This window comes from Acipenser ruthenus, chromosome 1 (assembly GCF_902713425.1).
Source record: "Acipenser ruthenus chromosome 1, fAciRut3.2 maternal haplotype, whole genome shotgun sequence".
Lineage (NCBI taxonomy): Eukaryota > Metazoa > Chordata > Actinopteri > Acipenseriformes > Acipenseridae > Acipenser > Acipenser ruthenus.
In genome coordinates, this window is record NC_081189.1 from 62,012,821 (window position 1) to 62,032,459 (window position 19,639).

Below are 19,639 nucleotides of genomic sequence, written 5' to 3' on the forward strand. Positions count from 1 at the left end.
ACCTTCAGCGCTGCTTTTTTTTAAAGAATACTACAGCCTACTGTATAAGCGTAATGCTATTGTTTTCTATAGCTAACAATATGACGGCATCTGGCGGATCTTTCACACACGCAGTTACATTTTAAAAGTGAAAACCGTCAAATTGGATGTTTACCTGGGATTTCGAGCTTCTCGATATAGCTCGCAGGGAACGATTCTTAACAGTTGTGTTCATGTAGTCCCTGTTGGAGACATCGTATAGGCAAGGGTGAAGCTGCCATTCTGCCGTTTCGACGGTCCACACTGCTGTCATGTTGATGTATTTGTGAGTACGCCGTCATATGATTCCAGCTAATACCCTCATTGGTTGGTTGTATACATCGGTGACCCATCGCGTCTTTAACCTGTCGCCATGCCTAGCACACTGTACTGACGCGAGAGGAAACCGACACAATACATTGCCAATGGGGTAAAAAATTTTTGAAAAACCCGCCGACGAGCAAAACCCATCGGTCTCGTGTAGTGAAATCGTGTTGGTGTCTTATCGGTCGGTCTAGTGTGCGGTGGCCTTAAGACGTGGAAAACTCTCACACAGAATAACCCAAGAGTAAAAAAAAGACAATTTTATTATTTTACTTGTCCAAACGCAGGGAACTGTGTGTGTGTGTGTGTGTGTGTGTGTGTGTGTATAAATATATATATATATATATATATATACACATTCTGTGTAATCAAATTTGATTCGAAACAAAAAATAAAGAAAAATCATGACAAAGATGAAGACAAACCACCTATAATCTGCTCATTAGGTATTAATATTACAAAAGTTTTCTTCACATTCTCTTTAAAAAAATATTCAGATTATCTTTAGCTACTATACACGCTAAATATCTGATCACATATATACAACTGCATTACAGATTATTTTTTATGTAATTAGTTTTGTAAGCTGCTGAAGGAAAAAAAAAAAACAAGCACTGATTGGCAGATTGCCTATACCCGCCTTTTCCTGGCCACTCCACCAATCATAACAGACAACTGTCATGATTGACATCTTAGTATAGTGCTTTTGACTGGGAGAGTTTGTTACTGTTGTAGAAGCAGCAGCTGCGAGATTCAGAGGTAACTAATTTGTCTAGTGATAAATAATTATTTCAGTTATAAGACTATTAATGTGTTGTTTTGTTACTTTCATTATTTTCTGTGAGTCTTGGAAATTCATAATTAGTTTTATTTTTTATTTATTTATTTTTGCTTGTTTGGGGCCGTAGTTCAAAGATTGAATGAGCGTGCTGCTGTTTTGACAATTTAAATACGAAAAAATAAATTTAGTAAAAAAAAAGTTCAAATTATTGTGTAATGGATATTGTATGTAAAATGTTGTGAAATATTGTAAGATGTGTTATTTTTTAATTTAAAAAATGTAGTAGTTGCCAATTGTTTTCATCAGTTTCTCCCCAATTTGGAATAGCCAATTATTTTTAGGCTCAGCTCACCGAAACCACCCCCACGATGACTCAGGAGTGGTAAAGACGAACACACGCTGTCCCCCGAAGCATGTGCTGTCAGCCGACCACTTCTTTTCACTCTGCAGGCCCACCATGCAGCCACCTCAGAGTTACAGCATTGGAGGACAATGCAGCTCCGGACAGCTAACAGGCAAGCACCTAACGTGTCTTCATCAGGTTCACATTAATGTATATATACAGTACTCTAAGACAGAGTTAGCCACCAGACACAATACATACATATGTACTACTTGTCATCACACAAGTGCATCAACGTATGAAATAAACTGAATAAGTAAAAGCAAAACAGTAAGTAAGTGTATGTTAATAAACTGTAATAATAAAGTAACAGACAACTAACGTTAATAAAACTAAAGCAAAACAACACGGTCAAAAAGCTTAAATCGCTATGTACGATGAAATTAGCTAGCAGGTGGGTTTCGACAGAGGCAAAATTAATGGCCGTTACTTAGGGTTAACTTAACGTTAATAATCTAACTGTCAAAACTAAATTAACACAGCACCCCTACATACGTTACAAAATGCAGCAGCAATAAACAAGAAATGCACATCATTTAACAGAATGCTGAAGCAACTCACCAGAATGGGAAACACCAACATTTCCAACTTTGTGTAGCAAGAGAAACAGCGGTGCATTTTGCCGTTTGTTTACATGCCATTTTGTAGCGATGAGGTGCACTCGTGGAAATCAGAACACAAAACAATTCTATAAATATTTAATAAACCAATCAGTGTCCCTCAAGACACTCTCATGATGACAAGTTGCTTTTTTACAAAACAGTATTGTATCCGTTGTGAACGAATCGCTGTCTGTGCAAAGAAGGTGTTCTTTTAAGCAAAGTTCCTGTTCCTTTAGGCAGAGCAATTACAATGGTAGAAATTAGTTTAAAGTAAAATCAGTACAAATTAGGCAAAGTGTTCTCTTATTTTTAGTTACTCTGATGGGGGAATTAAAGACTAATCTCAACACTTGGAGGAAACCTCTGGTGGTCCCATCAGAGAGATGGCTGAACAATATGCCTGATATCATGACTAGGGGTCTACCTAAATCGCGATTTCGCAAAAATCGTGAAATTGAGAGGTCATCGCGAAATTCACCTCTTTTAGGGGCCAATGCATACCGAACAGAGAAAAAAAGAATCCTTGTTTAAATGAACTACTGCACAATGCAAGCGATGCAAACTATGTATCTTCCTTCTGTAGGTAACCCTTTTTTATTCCTTCGCCATCCTGTGTGCATTGCACTTAAACAAAAAACAACCAAACAATGATTAACCTGTGAACTGACTTACATTGTTTTATTTTATATATTTTAATGCTTTCTACATTAAAGGTTTGTGTATGCAACAAAAACTCTGACTTCAAGACAGATAACTGAGTTTATCTTGACCTTAGTCTTGCTATACATTTCAATGTGAAATGTAGCAGTCTAAGATTTTTCTATTAGCAACTTCATTTTTTCTTCCAAGAGCTTTCTGACCTGATTGCTCGCTTCTAAAAGCAAGAGAGGTTTTGAATATCTAGTGCTGCTTCAGTGATACAATGGAGTGGGAGTCAGGGATGGTTAGAAGTGAGGGAGTGTTATTTGTATTTTCCCCACCAGAATGATTCTGAAGCTCAAAATGTTTTCCTTTTAAATTATCTGTGAGAAATGTATAAGAATAAGGAATGTGCCTTGGAACCATTACTTGTATATAGAGCCACCATACTCATGTGGGTACTTATTAGTAAAACACATTTCTGGCACTGAGAAATTTATTTTTAGTGGACAGGTCTAAAATCATAAATATCGTCATTATTTGGCACACCCCTAGTGGGGGACGGAGGGGGGTGATGCTGGGACGCCAGAATCACCGTCGAGCCCTCTTGAGGTGTCGTGGGCTAGTCGATGAAACACTGAGGATGGAAGGTGCCCACTTGAAGACCCCAGAGATGTACCCTACTTCGCTCAATCTAGACGGTTGTCATGCTGATGCGCTGGAGAGGCCGTACTGTGGTTGATCCCCAGAGCCAGCATCACAGCCGTTGTGTGTGCTGATGCGCCAGGGAAGCGAAATAAGCTGATCCCTGGAGCCAGCATTACACTTCAGCCATTAACACCAGACAGAAGGATATCTACATCATCATATGGAAGGAAACGTAAATGGATGGAGACACATATGGATCACATTAGTTTACTGTAAAGCTACGTCTTAGTTGGTGCTTATCTTGGCGAGAGCCGAGTTCAAATCAGCATGAAGTTTTAACACCTACTCTTGTGTAATGGAAATCATAAGAACTTTTAAATTATTAGTGCTATTCAGACCAATGTGTAGAACATAAGCACTGCTGTTTCCTGTCATTTAAAAGAGTAACACAGTCAAATAACTGTAAACATATTGATCTTTGAATTCAAAGGCATCATTTCAAGTAAAAAGATAAAATAGCCCCCAAATGCCATTAAAAAACTCATGTGGAATCCAGCTGTCTGGATGGGTTGCCCTCTTCATATTATCATGACTGTGCCGATGTGGGGGCTGTCATCTACTTCATGTTTGTGGAAATCTGTATACTTTATGGGTTTAAAATGTGATCATTAATTTATATAAAGCCTTAGATAATTGAACAAGTATGTAAAGGAATGGTAGACTAGAACTGACTTAATGTATTACACATTTTTACTGCTATACTTGCTGTGTAATTTCCTGACTGCATTTTAGTGTGTATGACCCATAGGAAGGACCACCCACAATGTATTTTGCCAAAGAGCAATATATGAAACAGACAAAAAATGTTTTGTATCATCAATGAAAAGTAGACAGTAAGCGTTCTGACTCTGTAGTCCCTTGAACGTAGGACATACAGAAAGGTGAAAAAAAACCTATTTCAAAACCAACCAGGGCCGAAGTAAGATTTACACTATTTGCTGTTGAAGCTGTCTATAATGTCTCGTCATTTAAAAAAAAAGCCTGTGATGGATGGCAATTTAGATATGTGGGCGGAAATATGATCCAAGCGTGACATTTTACAACGGTGATTTAGGGTGGGCGGATGACACATACACATATATCTGCGGTAAGGACAGTGCACTGCCAATCTGCCCACAATGAGAGGCGTGTTTTGGGGAGGCTAGCTTATACATTTAAAACTTCAACCTTTCAATTTAAAACCACCATCTAGCTTAGAAGATTTTTTTATTTTTTTTTGGTAGTGTTGATCTTTTTGTATACATATTAGTGGTGCAATCGGCACCCTAATTTTGTATTCGATTATCGTATAGACATTTATCAACGATAATCGATGCATTGACGGTTTATTTTTTAAGATAACAAAAGATCCAATAACTAAAAACACTATTGTGCATAATAATTAAGGATACAATTTTGGCACAGTGATTTTTAGTACATTTCACGGGTGAACTGCGGAAAAAAAAAAAAAAAACAAGAATTCACAGAAAGGCCACCAAATAATGTACGTAGCTTTACCTAACATACACAAGAGCTTTTAAATAGTACACCAAAACTACTATAAATACTATAAAGACTACTGCTTTTAACTGCTGACACGTTTAAATGTTACCTTAGAGTACAAAACTTAGTTAAAATTCCTTTCAAACCAACGTAAACCTTTTTTTTTTTTTTTTTAGAATACTGTACGGATGCAGGCTTTCACATCGGAGCTATTGTGAGTTCTGTATTTTAATCATGTATGTGATCTTTTAACAGAAGCTTCATAAATAAAGTATCCTCCTTTTATTTCTTGGTTGTCGCTTCTTGTCTTTGCCCAGTATAATGTTTTAATTGCCTATATAATGAACCTGTGTATTTTGAGAGATCATTTTGAAGATGTAATACCTTCAGTGGCGTAGTCTGGCTTCAGGGTTAATTGGTATACGTAGTTTCCAATTGTCACTCTCAAAAGCCCTCCCCCCAGATTACTTGGGTACACTACATTGTATGAAAAAAAGGTTTCAAGAAATAAAATGTAACTATTAAATACTTAAATTTAAAAAAAATAAATGAACAAGCACTGTATGTATGTGAAGATCACAACCGAGAGTTTACAGTAACATATGATCTGGGTTCATTTACATGCTTGCTCAGCTACAAAATACAAATCTCATTTGCTGACCTACATAGTTACACGTAAATGCTGCGTGCATACACAACCAAACAATTTACAGATACTCACATATTTGTATTTTTTTGTGCATGATATACTGCATTTTTAAAGGAAATAAAGGCAGTGCCTAACTGTCAGGATGTGCGTGGTGAAGTGCAGAAAGGGAATGTCCATACAAAGTTCAGTAAAAAAAAAAAAAACGTGCTTTATTATTTTAAAAAAGCCGTCGGTCAAAATAATAAAGTCACCCCTGCTACCAAGAATGGTATCAGGGGGAAAGAAAAAGACAACAGTCTCCAAACAAAAATACAACAATTAATCCGGCACAGCGGTGCCACCTGGATCCCTCCGTGCACGAGAACTGTGCTCTCAACGCCAGGTTATGGTGTGCTGCTGTGCTGGGCTGTGTAGCGCTGTGCAGGGGATATTGCTGGCTGTATAGCTGCAGCTCCCTCGTCAATCCTCTGCAATAAAAACAAAACAAACAAAGAGCGCTCCGGCGCGTCATCAGTCAGCAACGTAAGGTCAATGCTCACTGCTCAATGATAGAATGATATTTAATTTTCATATAAGCCGCTCCTCCCAAAAAAGTATTGAAAATGTATAATAATAAATAATATTTAAAAAAAACAACCTCAAATGTAGACCAGCTCTAAGACTTTCCAAAAACTGACACTGGAAACATTACACAGTTACTAATAGGAATTATGAACTGCAATGACTAATTGATACATTTGTGTAACTTCGGTAATAAAGACATGCCCCCACTGCGCACTTTATCAATTTTGCTTTTCGTTTCATAGCTGTTTGATAGTGTTTGCACGCTGTATTGTGCCCATGTTTGCACCGTTCATCTTGAAGTGAAACTAACAGATCCATTTTGCTGAAAGACAGCTTTGCTTTCATTTGTTATAAAAAAAAAAGTAATTACATTCTTTCCATTCCACCCACTATTATGCCAGGTGTGCTGTGAGGTTTTTTTTGTCACTGTTGTCGGTGCTTAAGTTTGTGTTCCGTTTCTTTTCCTGCTATCAAATCTTCGCGTAACTAGCCAATTGAGCTGCATGGCATTACGAGTTTGAATAAATTATCACAACCTGACTTTTGATATCAGGCTCTGGTGGTTTCAGAGGTAAGATTAATTCAAACTAAGTTTAATCTTTTTCTGGGCACAACTGTAATATAGATACTGTATGTGCTTAGTTGTAATTGCACTGCCCTGACCATTGTTATACCTATGGGTGAATTGCAAGGAACAAAGAGCTGTGGATGATCCTGTGGTTAGTCCTTTAGGACTGTACTAAACTATAGCTAGCGGATCATCCGTAGTTGTTTGTTTGTTGCAATTCACCCTATGTGTTATATCCAGATGGTACGGAGGTTGTGACTATTCCAGGGACGTAGAGGCCTTTCTCACTTGATGAATACAAAGAAGAAATTGGAAAGCCTTATGCACGCATCAACCTTTTCATTTTCTTAAAAAGATTTTGAAGGAGGTTGGTTATAGGGTTAAATAAGTAAAATACACAACTTGTATCTTTTAAAAAATATGTACATTTAATATTAGTGCTGGCCTTTCTTCTGCCATTCACCCTCTTCAAATTCTGATGCTTGCCTTGTATTTGTTTCTGCCTCGAATCTCTCTTGCTACCCCTTTCTTTTTCACTCTGCACTGGCTTCCTATCCCTGCTCATATCAAATTTAACACCCTTGTCCTTTCCCACCGCTCTCTTCACAATTCTGGACATGCCTGTACTAATTAATCTGCTGGCATTTTTCTCTGTTTCATTTTATTTGTTTACTCTGTACTTTTTGTTCACTGTGGCTGAATTTGTTTTGGTTTTGTTGACATTGTTACATTGTAATGTTGTTTTTATAGTATATTATTGCTTGTTAAACCTTGTATGTCATCTTGGATAAAGGGTGTCTGCCAAATGTCTACAGTAATGATAATTAATGGATGATTTCAAGGTATTTGTTGCAATTTTAACACTTAATTTGTGTTTGCCACATAGTACATTATAAGCTATGTTAATGTTTAATCATAAAATAGATTGTAGCTAATTTTTTAAAAATCTGCTTTGTATTTAGCAGAAAAAGTGGAGGAGACGAGTTGTCCATGGCAGACACCTTGGTAAGACCAACTATAATACTGCTAAATTTTGTTTGTTTTGTGTCATTTTTTTATACCTAATTAATTTAATAATTACATTTGTATATTTGTTTTTAAGCCATTAGAGGAACAAGGAAATGAAAGTACACCTATTCAGAACACAATAACAAAAGAGCAAGCAAGAAGGTGAGTGAAAACATGTTTTGTAAGCATTATTGATAACCATTGAGAATAAATAATGTAGTATTAATGATTACTGGTCTCTTATTCCAACATGGTCTACTGTGAGTACTGTTTTTCTCTTGGTTATTGTCTGTTTGTTTTTTACAGTAACTGCATAACAGATGATGTCATAAAGGTAATGTAATCAGATTATTTAACTAATAAGAGCGTAACACAAACTAGAGAACATTTTGGTACAAAAATGTTTCTCTTAAACATGATGCAATACTCAGCTCATCATTTGTTAGTAGGTTTAACATAAACAGCTCACATGGCTAGAGTTTTGACTGCTTTTTAGAATACAAACCAAACCTAGTGTACATAGCTTACTCAGGATCAGAACTGTCCAATGCTTATAACTTTCCAAAAAAGGGCTCATAACCTTTTATGAAGCTGGATTGACTCCTCAAGGATATAACAGCTCTGTGTGCCCCACGTTGTATGTATTTTTCTAATTGAAGTGTTATTGGTTTTCTTCTTGGGAACCATACTGTACATACATATTGTAGACATTGAGTGACATGCCTGAGGTATTCCATGTATTTAAATAGAAAAATCATTGTCATTGGTATTTCTCTGTGTTCATGTTTCTGAAAAGCAGTTTTTTTTTTATTTGTTTGTATGTTTTTTCCAGACAGTTGTCTCGGATTCAGAAGAGTGTGTTGCTTCTACCTCAAGAGCATCTTCTACTGCACAAAATACCTGCTACCGGTACAATTTTTAAATTTTATAGTTTTAGTAGTGTGAGAATTTTACACTACCAGTGTCTCACAACAGTATCAGTAAACATGATATATTTGTCTTCTGTAGTGAGTACACCAATCTGTATGCACCGATCTTCGTTGAGAATGATGAGGAAGTTGGCAGTGACAATGCAGAACATACAGATTTGCCTGTTGAAACATGGTAATTATAAACTAATGAACTCAGTGTTTTTCACGCCTATTTTTTTATAGATAGTCATTTATCATCCCTTTTATTCACATTGTGAGTTGCTGTGTTGACTGCAAAGATAAAAATGCCTCCCTCTTTTCCTATTGTGAACCGTAGATACAATTCATTGACTTAAATATGGCCACATATTAGAATAGCACAGTGGGGGTGAATTTCGTGAAGCCATTCTTGGTAGAGTGAGGCAACAGATACAGGTCCACATTAATTCATCAGCGAGGGATAATATAACTTGCGGTCTCAAGGCTTATTACCAGCTTCACTGAGACTCAGTATGTATACTAAACAAATTATTATTTTTTAATTTTTTTCTGGACAGTATGACTTTTTAAAATAATAAGCATTCCATATTTTCCAGCAACTAACCTGCCAAGGTAATAAATTCATAATTATGGGTAATTTGGGTGTCTTCTGATGTCAGTCTAAATCTTTAATTATTTTTTACAGGGAAGATAGTTTGTCTGCCAGCGACATTATTGGGAACCTTTCTCAAGTTATCAATAGCAACAGCTGCAGCAGATTTAACATCAATCGCTCAAGTGTATGGGATGGAGCGGTCCGGGGATTCATTCGTGCATCATACAACACAAACAGTGAATTGTTTGTAAAGTTTACAGATGACGCTGGTTGCTTTGAAGAGGCCATTGATATGGGTGGTCCCAAAAGAGAGTTCCTGACACTTCTCATTAGTAGCCTTAGAGATCGGCCTATATTCGATGGACCGTCAGATAGCCGATATCTGACATTCAATTCAACAGGTGAATTGTGTTGTAGATCATGGCTTATTTATAAGAATATTGCAAAAAAATTTAGTCATCTCAAACTTTGAGTAGAGAAGGGATGATGGATATAGGAAAAATATGGTGTTTCACTGTTTTGATACATTTTCGAAAATTATACTTCACTCTCCATTTACTGTGATGTTTGTGAGGTTTCAAACGGTTTATATGCAACGTTCCCAGAACCATACAAGGCTATTTTAAATGATAAAACCGCACATAGAATTTTGAAAGAATCACACAAATCTCTCGGGATGTTAATTTTAAGGCACACTAAAGGATTTTTCACTATTTGATTTTGTAATACTACTTTGTTTCATGTTTAACAAAACGACTGGTAAATTTAACGCAACTTAAAGGGGTACTCAAGTGTATTTTTTTTGTGTGTTAAATGTTCCCATATGTTGCTACAACTGTTAATAAGGTGTGCGTATTGCTTTTTATACAAAAAAAAATGGACATCCTGACCACTTTTTCTATACTATTAAATGGCAGTCCACAGTGCTCGATTTCCAAGATGGCTCAGACGTACCCTTCAGGAAAACACTTTAAGTACATTTCCCATCATCCTCCTGCTCATGATGGGGGTGTTGGAAAATGTACTTCTGAAGTTCTCCTAAATTATACATCTGCGGCCATCTTGGAAACAGCACTGTGGACTGCAATTTAATAGTGTAGAAAAAGTGGCCAGGATATCAAAAAAAGGTAATAACCTCACACACACGCCTCATTTAAACAGTTGTAACAACATATTGGAACATGTAACACACACAAAAGAAAAACAACTTGACTTCCCCTTTAAGTGTTTAATGAGTATGGCCCTAGGTATTTAGAATCGTAGTTTACAAAAACACTTGCCTACTAGATTTTTAATTACTTTGAATCTGCAGATATTTAATGTAACAATCTATTTCTGTGCTTTTACAAACAGCCGCTAGAGAGGATGAGTACTTCTTAGCAGGTAGAATAATAGCCATATCTATAGTGCATGGTGGGCCAGGGCCGCAGTTCCTCTCGAAGGACCTTGTCAACTACATTACAAACCAGCCTGGTTTCAATGCCAAAATAGAAGATGTGGCAGATACAGAAATAAGAAAGGTTCTGCACGAGGTAGGGAAAAAGTGTAACTGAGGTAGGCTTAAAAGTGAAACTCAAGAGAAAAATAAAAACTGCAATATGGGAAATCACTGACAGGGTAAAAGTGTTGTCCATTGTTGGCTTAAAACTTCTTTCAAGCTAATTCTGTTCATGTTTCATAAAGTATATTGTTGGACTAATTCAACCACAAGTTATCTTGTGTGTTTTACTTTATCTATTTATTTACCTTTAAGTCATGGCATTTTATAAAATTTATATATGTTTTTTGTAATATTGTGTAATTTTCTTTACAGATACAGGATGCCAATTCTGTAGACAGTCTTCGAAACATAATTATGCAAAACAGCGCTGTGCTACAAACAGCTGGATGTTTCCATTATGTCCAAGATCTGGAGGCCAAGGACAGAATTGTGAAGGAATATCTGCTGTGGTACATAATCTACAGAAACCATTTTGCTATTCAAAGGTAATTTTTGTGCAATATTTACTTGGACAAATACAGGTCCATACACCAAAGATCAAGAATAGGATCATTTTGCATTACTGTCCAGTATTTGTATCCATCTAGACCAGGGTTGTCCAATAATGGTCTTGGAGGGCCACAGTCTGGCAGGTTTTCTAGGTCTCCTTAAATCACCAACCCCTTCAGAACTGGGAAGAGTACTTAAATTGGTCCAATTAGCACAATAATTATTTAAATTAGATACGTAAGTGATGGGGTGGAATGAATATTTGCTGGACTGTGGCCCTCCAGGACCAGGATTGGGCACCCCTAATCTAGACGAGTGGTTTTCAACCCTTTTCCTGGTGACCCACTGTGTCTGCTGGGTTTCATTCCAACTAAGCTGTCAATTACTTTGCCAAAACCTTCATTGAACTAATACAAGTAATAAATACAAATTTTTTGCTATTGTCAGCTCTTAAAAGTTTGTTCATAATTCAGTTAAGGGGTTAAGCAAGTGAGCACTCCGTTGAAATGAAAACCAGCAGACACAGTGGGTTGCCAGGACCAGGATTGAAAACCACCGATCTAGAACATGCATAGAGTCTGTTTTTTTAATGTATAATGTCAAATACTACAGCGATCAGTATGACAAAATGATTATAGAATTTCAAGCATTTTTGTGTAATGTTCCTAGAAAATGTGGTACTCTCGTACCATTTGCTTCCTTATTAACAAATAATATCTGGGACTATCCAGAGACACCTGTGTGTTTTTTGTGTGTGTGATTGCATAAATTAAACACAGTAATTCAAAGATGGTCTAAATATAAACTTGGTATCTCCATTACTGTTCATCCAACCACTTTATAAAAGTAAGGACATTTGTTTCTGCCTTTTTGTTTTAATGAATAGGTTCAAAGAGGGACTTGCAAGCCTGCAATTTCTAACAGCTTTGGAACAACATCCCACTTTATTGGTGGGTTTCATGTGCGACTCTGACAAAAAGCTCAGAGCTACAGACTTGGAAAACCTTTTCAAAGTGGAGCTAAGTGGAGTTGGAAGCAACAGACGAAGGAGAGAAAGTAAAACCATAGGCTTCTGGGCAGACTACTTGCTTGATTGTGAAGGTTTTTCAATTTCATTTATTTTTTGTCAACATTTTTAGATTTTTGTACATTTGCAAAATAACTGATAATTGTGTCAAAAGAAAACAAAAGCATATTAAACACATTAATGTAAGTCTGCAATGGGAAATGGTCTGATTACAAAAGTGTGTACATTAAAACACATCTTGTTCCACTCATCCCTAATTTCATAAAAAAATAATTTTATATGGTCATAAGCATAATGTGGTGCATGTGATATCTATGTGGGAATTGTGTGGTTACATGTCTGTATTATGATTTACATGTAATTTAAAAAAAAAAAAACATGTGAAGGGTTGTAATGAATATGTAATGGATCTTTTGCATTTCAGAACAAGAAAGTGCTGCGTCCCTGGAAGATGTCCTAATGTTCGCTACAGGGCTGAGATCACTGCCACCTGCAGGAATCCAACCACGGCCTTCTATTGAGTTTCTGAGCAATTCACAGTTCCCAATGGCACACACCTGTGGAAATATTATAAAGCTACCTTTATCAGACACCTACAGTTCATTTAAGACTTCCATGGATTTCGGAATCCAGAATTCTCCGGGATTTGGCTGTATCTAGATAAGTAATCCTCACTCCTGGTCCTAAAGAGCTACAGCAGTGCTTAATTTACTTGTTTTCTATTTAAAAAACAAAAACAAAAAAAAACAAACAAACAAAAAAAACAACTGTTAATGCTGTTTGTACAATTGTTAATGTTTAAAAGAAATGTATATAAATCGTGTATAGTGTACACTGTATAGTGGACTGAACTATACTCTGTAGAGTATTCGTCAGAGTAGAAGTTTGTAATGTTTAGAAATTTAGAGCCCGGAAATTTCTTTTAATGTAAGATACAATTGTAAAGCTGACTCCCAGTTGTCAGGGCTTTGCAAATTATTTTGTTCCATGATGTGTTCCACATATGCTTCTATTTCTGTGTCTCCACATGATACAACCATATCACCTAGCTCTGAAAAAGTAAGGAGTTCCTCTTCTACTCTGAATCCACAGTCCCTGGACCCAAATCTGCAAACGAAAGCAGTGGATAGTTTCATTTCACACATCAGTTAATTATGTTTAGAGCAGGGGTGGGCAAACCTGGTCCTGGAGGGTCGCAGTGTGTGCTGGTTTTCGTCCCACCCAAGTCCTCAGTGACTTAATCAGTCTAATTATTTAATTGGCTGGATGCATTTAACACCTCTCTAGGCTACACAATATTGTATTTAAACTGTACCTTGAATCAAATGCACATTTTAAACCGTCACCTCTAAATTACCTAAAAAAATATGTTGACTTGAGAAGTTGGAACAAAAACCAGCAGACACTCCATGACCAGGGTTGGCCACCCATAGTTTAGAGTCTAACCGGACTGTTGGAATAAAAACATGTTTATATAAATAAGGATTCAGCTTGTGTATTTTGCCAATCTTACTAAAGACACACAGGAAATATAAAAAAAACCCTGGCTACACTAATAAAAAAATAAGAACATTTTAAATGTTAAGTGCAGAGGCTACTATCATTTTTTATTTTTAACCAGGGTGTTTAGGGCTTGTTGGCAGTGCGGGTCTGACGCATTGCCTACGTGTATAACACATCCTCTATTCTTTATTTCGCTGCCTGACATGCAAAGCTCTCCTCGCACTCTTATTCTGGGACCCAATGTTATTTTATAGGCTATTCTAGTAGTGGTAATCGCAGCCCTTCATTTTGTAGAATTGATTTTGTTTAATTATAGCTGAATTGTTTTATGTTTTTAGGTGAAACTAGAAACAAGTGTATAGGGAAATGATGGTCTAAGCATGTAGATCGGAAGCCATCTTGCAGTCACAGCACAGTGGACCAATTTAAAGGTGCTAAAAAAATGGTTAGGATGTCACAATAATAAAATGTTAAAAAAAAAAATACCTTATGCAAATTGTTGTATCAACACATGGGAACCATTTTTTTTTTTTATTACCTGTGAGGTAAACTGTAAAGCTCAGTTGGAACTCCACCTGGACATATAGCAAGTCTACATGGTCATATCCGATGGAGGTTCCACAGCTCTGTGCACTCATCGAGATCCTTCTGAAGCACATTGTTGAAAGAGAATCGTAGCAAACATTGCAGTTCATGACTGCCGTTGAAATGCCCTGCATCTTGGAGATCACCAAAAAGGTCTATCCAAAACTGTGCCCTAGAATAATATTAAAAAATGGTCTTAATGCCATTTTTCAAACATAATTAATTTATTTCTTAGCAGACATCCTTACTCAGGGTGACTTAGTCACAAAAATATACACATTTCAAGAATCACAGTAAAACAGTTCTGGTATGAGTGCTCAGTGCAATGGAGTGAAAAGCAGGTGCATTTACAATAATAAAGACAGTTAACAAAAACAATTAAAAAGTGAAGGATTTAAATACACACATTAGTATAAGTTATACCTATGGTTTTACGGACTCTGGTTAGAACTAATCTTGGACTAATCTTAGTTTAGATAAACTAGTGCTAATCAGGGTCTGAAACCACCCCGTAATGTCTGTATTTAATAATAATACACTTTATATAGCGCCTTTAAAAAGTAACATCTCAAAGCACTTTACAACCAGAAAAAAAAAAAAAATCATAGAAATGCCTTACTATTAAATCATGCATTTTAATTTGACCTTTTAAGGAGCGATAGCAGGGAGCGGCAAGGTGGAGAGCAGAGAAGTGTGAGTTATCAGTAACTAAAGCTGTAACCTCAAGAGTCTTACCTGCCCTTTCTGAATGTAGACCACCAAGACTCTATTCGCTGATTGCTGATTGACGGACCATACATGTGGCTTGCTGACCCAGTGTAGTAGTCTGAATGAAGAGAACGAAGTGTGCACTGAATTGCTGCCATAGCCCCATTCTCTGTTCCACAGTCTGTTCTTAACCTCATTGGGACCAATCCAAGAGACTGCACACAGTGAATAAAGTTTTGTGCAATCACTGCTGGGTTGTTGTTTGTAGGGCCACAAACAAGCCATAAGATTCGTCTGGAGAAACCATCGACACATCCAGACAAAGCAAAACCAAATGGTTTTAGCTTATCGTAGCCATCGACATGCCACATGTAGTTTGGACCTAAGGAGTGATATATGCGGCGGACAAACTTCTCAGTTCAGTCCCTGTTGGGTTTAGTGCAGACAGCAACCTCATAACCGCAGACCGTTTCACTTGTAATCTGTATTTTTGTTTTAATATTTGCCACATTGTGCGATAGCCAAATAGCTGTCCTGGTCCTTGTACCTCACGCAGTATGGCACTTCTCACATACCTCATAGAAGAATAGTTCTTTCTTCTGAACAAACCAGCTTGCTTTAATCGGTTCTTTAGTGTACGGGTGCTGTACTGAATTCCATGAAAGCTGAAAAGCATATCTAATATAACCTTATGTATGTCCTTGATGAAAATAATGCGTAATTAAATCAATGTCAGACACCGAGGAGGACGGGTCACAGTGTGATGGACTTTCCTCTTGCTGAGGTGGATCACCAGTTTCAACATGCACTGGGTTATGTCTTCCACAAGAAGCACAGGTTTGAACAGAACCTTGCATCTGTTCACCACAAAATATGCAATACATAGTATCTGAAACAAAAGTTAAAAAGTAGTAAAGCCAAAAAGTTGTACTAGGTTACATAGTTTTGTATACAATGTTTAATAGTGCTCTACTATTTAGTTTGACTTTTTCTGTAAGACAGTAGTAACCAATCAAACTTAAGTATATTAAATACAATTGCAGGAAGTCACATATGTGAATACATTATATACTGTATATAGATATACTATCAAACAGTAGGGTATGGTGGGACAAGATGCCCAGACTGTCAAAACTGTCACAAAGCATGCTTGTAGCGTGCAATACCATAATATACCAAGAGGCTATCCTTGGGAGTTTTGTAACTGCATAGTCACAGCTACAGAGGACAAAAATACTGTTTCAGTTCATTGTATTTGAACACATAATTAATAATTCTGCGACATTGTTTTTTCTCTGCTTGCTACGACACGGGCTAAGAGCAGGATGCTACATTTATTAATTTATTATTTAAAAGGATCTTTAAAATGTGATCACCTGGTCATTCTTAAATGGAAATTAATTACTAAATTATGAAATTATAACACGTTTGCCAATGCGAATGTTGATGTCTAAATGCAGTGTATGACATACAATGTACAACGAACTGGGGTGCGTTCAATAGGCCGAGTGCTCTGCCATAGCGCTTCGACTGAGACGGAAGTTCTTATTGAACAGTCTATGTTAGCAGACAGCGCTTCAAGGACTACATTACCCAGAGTTCACGCTTAACTACAAAATGTTGACTACTTATAAAAAAAATTAAAAAAAACACATACATACTGTACGTGTTGTAAGGAAAAAAAACAGTATTTGGAAAAATCACGTATCAGCCACAGCACTTGTTTACATCCAACCTCCTGAAACGCCCACCTAACACTCGACGAAGAAGGCAGCTTCTTGTACGAGCGCTCTGGGCGAACACGTCTTTACATTTCCACTACTGATCATAATGAACAGCTGATGAGTGTTTCCTACGTGAACAAATTATTTTTAATTGCTGTCACAAATGTCAAAGTCGCCGTTTATCTTTTGGTAGTTTATAAAAACTCCCTAATTCACCATTACTTTTCCTATCAACACTGATCAGCTGGTCAATCAGTCTGATTAGTCTCAGCAAAAGTTAATATACCGTTGTAACTCGTTTGTCATTCACTATAATTAGACATCAACATTCGTCTTGGCAAACTAACCATTTACGAGTTCATTTCTATATATTTGCCCCACTCTACCCTGTATTAGTCCAAAACGATTGTGAAATAAAGGAATACAAAACATTATTAAAATTCAAACAAGAGAAAAGTGACTTACCATGGTAAGCAAAGTTGTCTTTCAGCAAAATGGATCTGTTAGTTTCACTTCAAGATGAACGGTGCAAACAAGGGCACAATACAGCGTGCAAACACTATCAAACAGCTATGAAACGAAAAGCAAAATTGATAAAGTGCGCAGTGGGGGCATGTCTTTATTACCGAAGTTACACAAATGTATCAATTAGTCATTGCAGTTCATAATTCCTATTAGTAAACTGTGTAACTAAGTATTTTAATGTATATATTCTATTTTAAATCTCTTATTTTTAATCAATAACTTAATGAGTCTCATATAACTGTCCGATATACGCACTGTTTGCCTACATGTATTTTATGGCAGTTAGCTTACAACGTGGCAACTTATTCTGTTTACCTTAACCATAAAGCTAGCAAAAACAAAATACAGTACATTGTGTTTATGCCTTACAGCGATAAAGTAGGCGTTTTTACATTAAGCAAAAAAAAAAAATGGTCACTATTATTATTCATAATTACTTGGAAAGTGTTCTGCTTTTTCATCTGTCGTGAAGTCTGGATTCCTGACGGTGTCTTTTAAAAAATCCAACGATTTTACACAAGAACTGCAGAATGCACTTGCAGTCTCAATACATTTTCCGCAAAAAGGGCAATACATCATAAGTTGAAAAATATATAAATATATACCTCACACAATATCAAGCACTGGGCAATTAATTATTAATAAAATGGACCGCGATAAAGAAGGTAAACGTTCTCACCACGTGGCTACCAAGTGCTTCCGCCCAGAGTTCCGCAGGAGTGATTGACATGTTGTTCCTCCAATCAGAGACGTGGTACACTTTTGCTTAGGTCAGACTGGAAATGACATTAGTAGAGTCACGAGTAAGGGAGGCAGCACCTGTGCTGAAAACTGGAAGTGGGTTGCAAAGAAAGCTGTGGAGGATGCAAAGGCTGCCCTTCGAATTGGTAATATAATGGGGCAAGTTCAGCATGGAAGAGGGGGTCTTGGTCTAAGTTCAGCTCCTCCTACATGGCACAAGGCAACCCCAGCTCAACGGAGGAAGATGGTAGTCAACGAAGTGCAAAAGCAGGAGGAGAGGATGAGGTGTATAAAGGCCATTTCCCAGGCCAAGCAGGGAGAATGGATGAGATGGGAGAGTGTGGAACAACGCAAGATTGGCTGGCAAGACCTATGGTCAATGGAACAGAGCAGGATCAGTTTCCTCATCAGGTCAACATATGATGTTCTCCCATCACCACAGAACCTAAACCTCTGGGTAGGAGAGGATCCCTCATGTCCTTTGTGTTCATCACCTGCAACATTGAGGCACATTTTGACAGGATGTAAGGTGGCTCTTAGCCAAGGACAGTTTACTTGGCGCCATGACCAGGTGCTGCGACCAGGTCTTGTGCGAAGACAAGCGTAACATGACCAATAAGTTGCCACCTGTTCCATCAAAACATTACACACAAAAGACAACATTCCTCCGTCCAGGAGAGCAACCACCAAGAAAAGGTGTTAAAACCAATCCTCGCCCAGGACAACTGGAAGCTGCTAGAGACTGGAAAATGCTGGCAGATGTTGGTCAACGGCTTATTTTTCCACCTGAGATTGCCACCACTAACCGTCGACCAGATATTGCCTTGTGATCTGGATCAGCTCGCCTTGTTCACCTGGTAGAGTTAACAGTGCCATGGGAGGATGCTGTAGATGAGGCGTATGACAGGAAGAAACTGCGGTATGCTCAACTAGCCACTGAAGCGGTACAGCGAGGATGGAGAGTCAGGGTTTACCCAGTGGAGGTGGGTTGACGAGGATTTGTGGCACACTCTACAACCCGGTTTCTCAGAAACGTCGGATTCAGTGGCCAAGAGTTGCATCGCACAGTGAAGAACTTATCTGAAGCAGCAGAGAGAAGCAGCAACTGGCTGTGTTTGAGACAGAAAGATTCTGGCTGGGGACCTCAAGCACAATAGAAAGAAAGAAATGCTGATGTACAGGTAAGTAAGCTGGGCTGAGTTGAGTGGGGGACAGAGGGGGGTGATTCTGGGACGCCAGAATCACCATCGAGCCCTCTTGAGGTGTCGTGGGCTAGTCGACGAAACATAGAGGATGGAAGTTGCCCACTTGAAGACCCCAGAGATGTGCCCTACTTAGCTCAATCCAGACGGTTGTCATGCTGATGCGCTGGGGAGACCGCACTGTGGTTGATCCCCGGAGCCAGCATCTCAGCCGTTGTGTGTGCTGATGCGCTAGGGAGGCAAAATAAGCTGATCCCTGGAGCCAGCATTACACTTCAGCCATCAACACCTGACAGAAGGATATCTACATCATCATATGGAAGGAAGCACAAATGGATGGAGACACCTATGGATCACATTAGTTTACTGTAAAGCTACGTCT

At 37.7% G+C, this 19,639-nt stretch overlaps 2 long non-coding RNA genes across 2 annotated transcripts; one reads left to right on the plus strand and one right to left on the minus strand.

Annotated features, from left to right (window-relative positions):
- Positions 1–9,355: 9,355 nt before the first annotated feature.
- On the plus strand, positions 9,356–12,793 carry LOC117963665 (uncharacterized). Its single transcript, XR_009329166.1, has 4 exons — positions 9,356–9,653; positions 11,066–11,238; positions 12,129–12,343; positions 12,694–12,793. It is a non-coding gene; the product is annotated as an uncharacterized LOC117963665 (long non-coding RNA).
- A 470-nt stretch (positions 12,794–13,263) lies between these two features.
- On the minus strand, positions 13,264–15,476 carry LOC131737525 (uncharacterized). The gene is made up of 3 exons (XR_009329167.1): positions 15,093–15,476; positions 14,311–14,529; positions 13,264–13,376 (listed from the first exon to the last, which is right to left on the minus strand). It is a non-coding gene; the product is annotated as an uncharacterized LOC131737525 (long non-coding RNA).
- Positions 15,477–19,639: the final 4,163 nt, after the last annotated feature.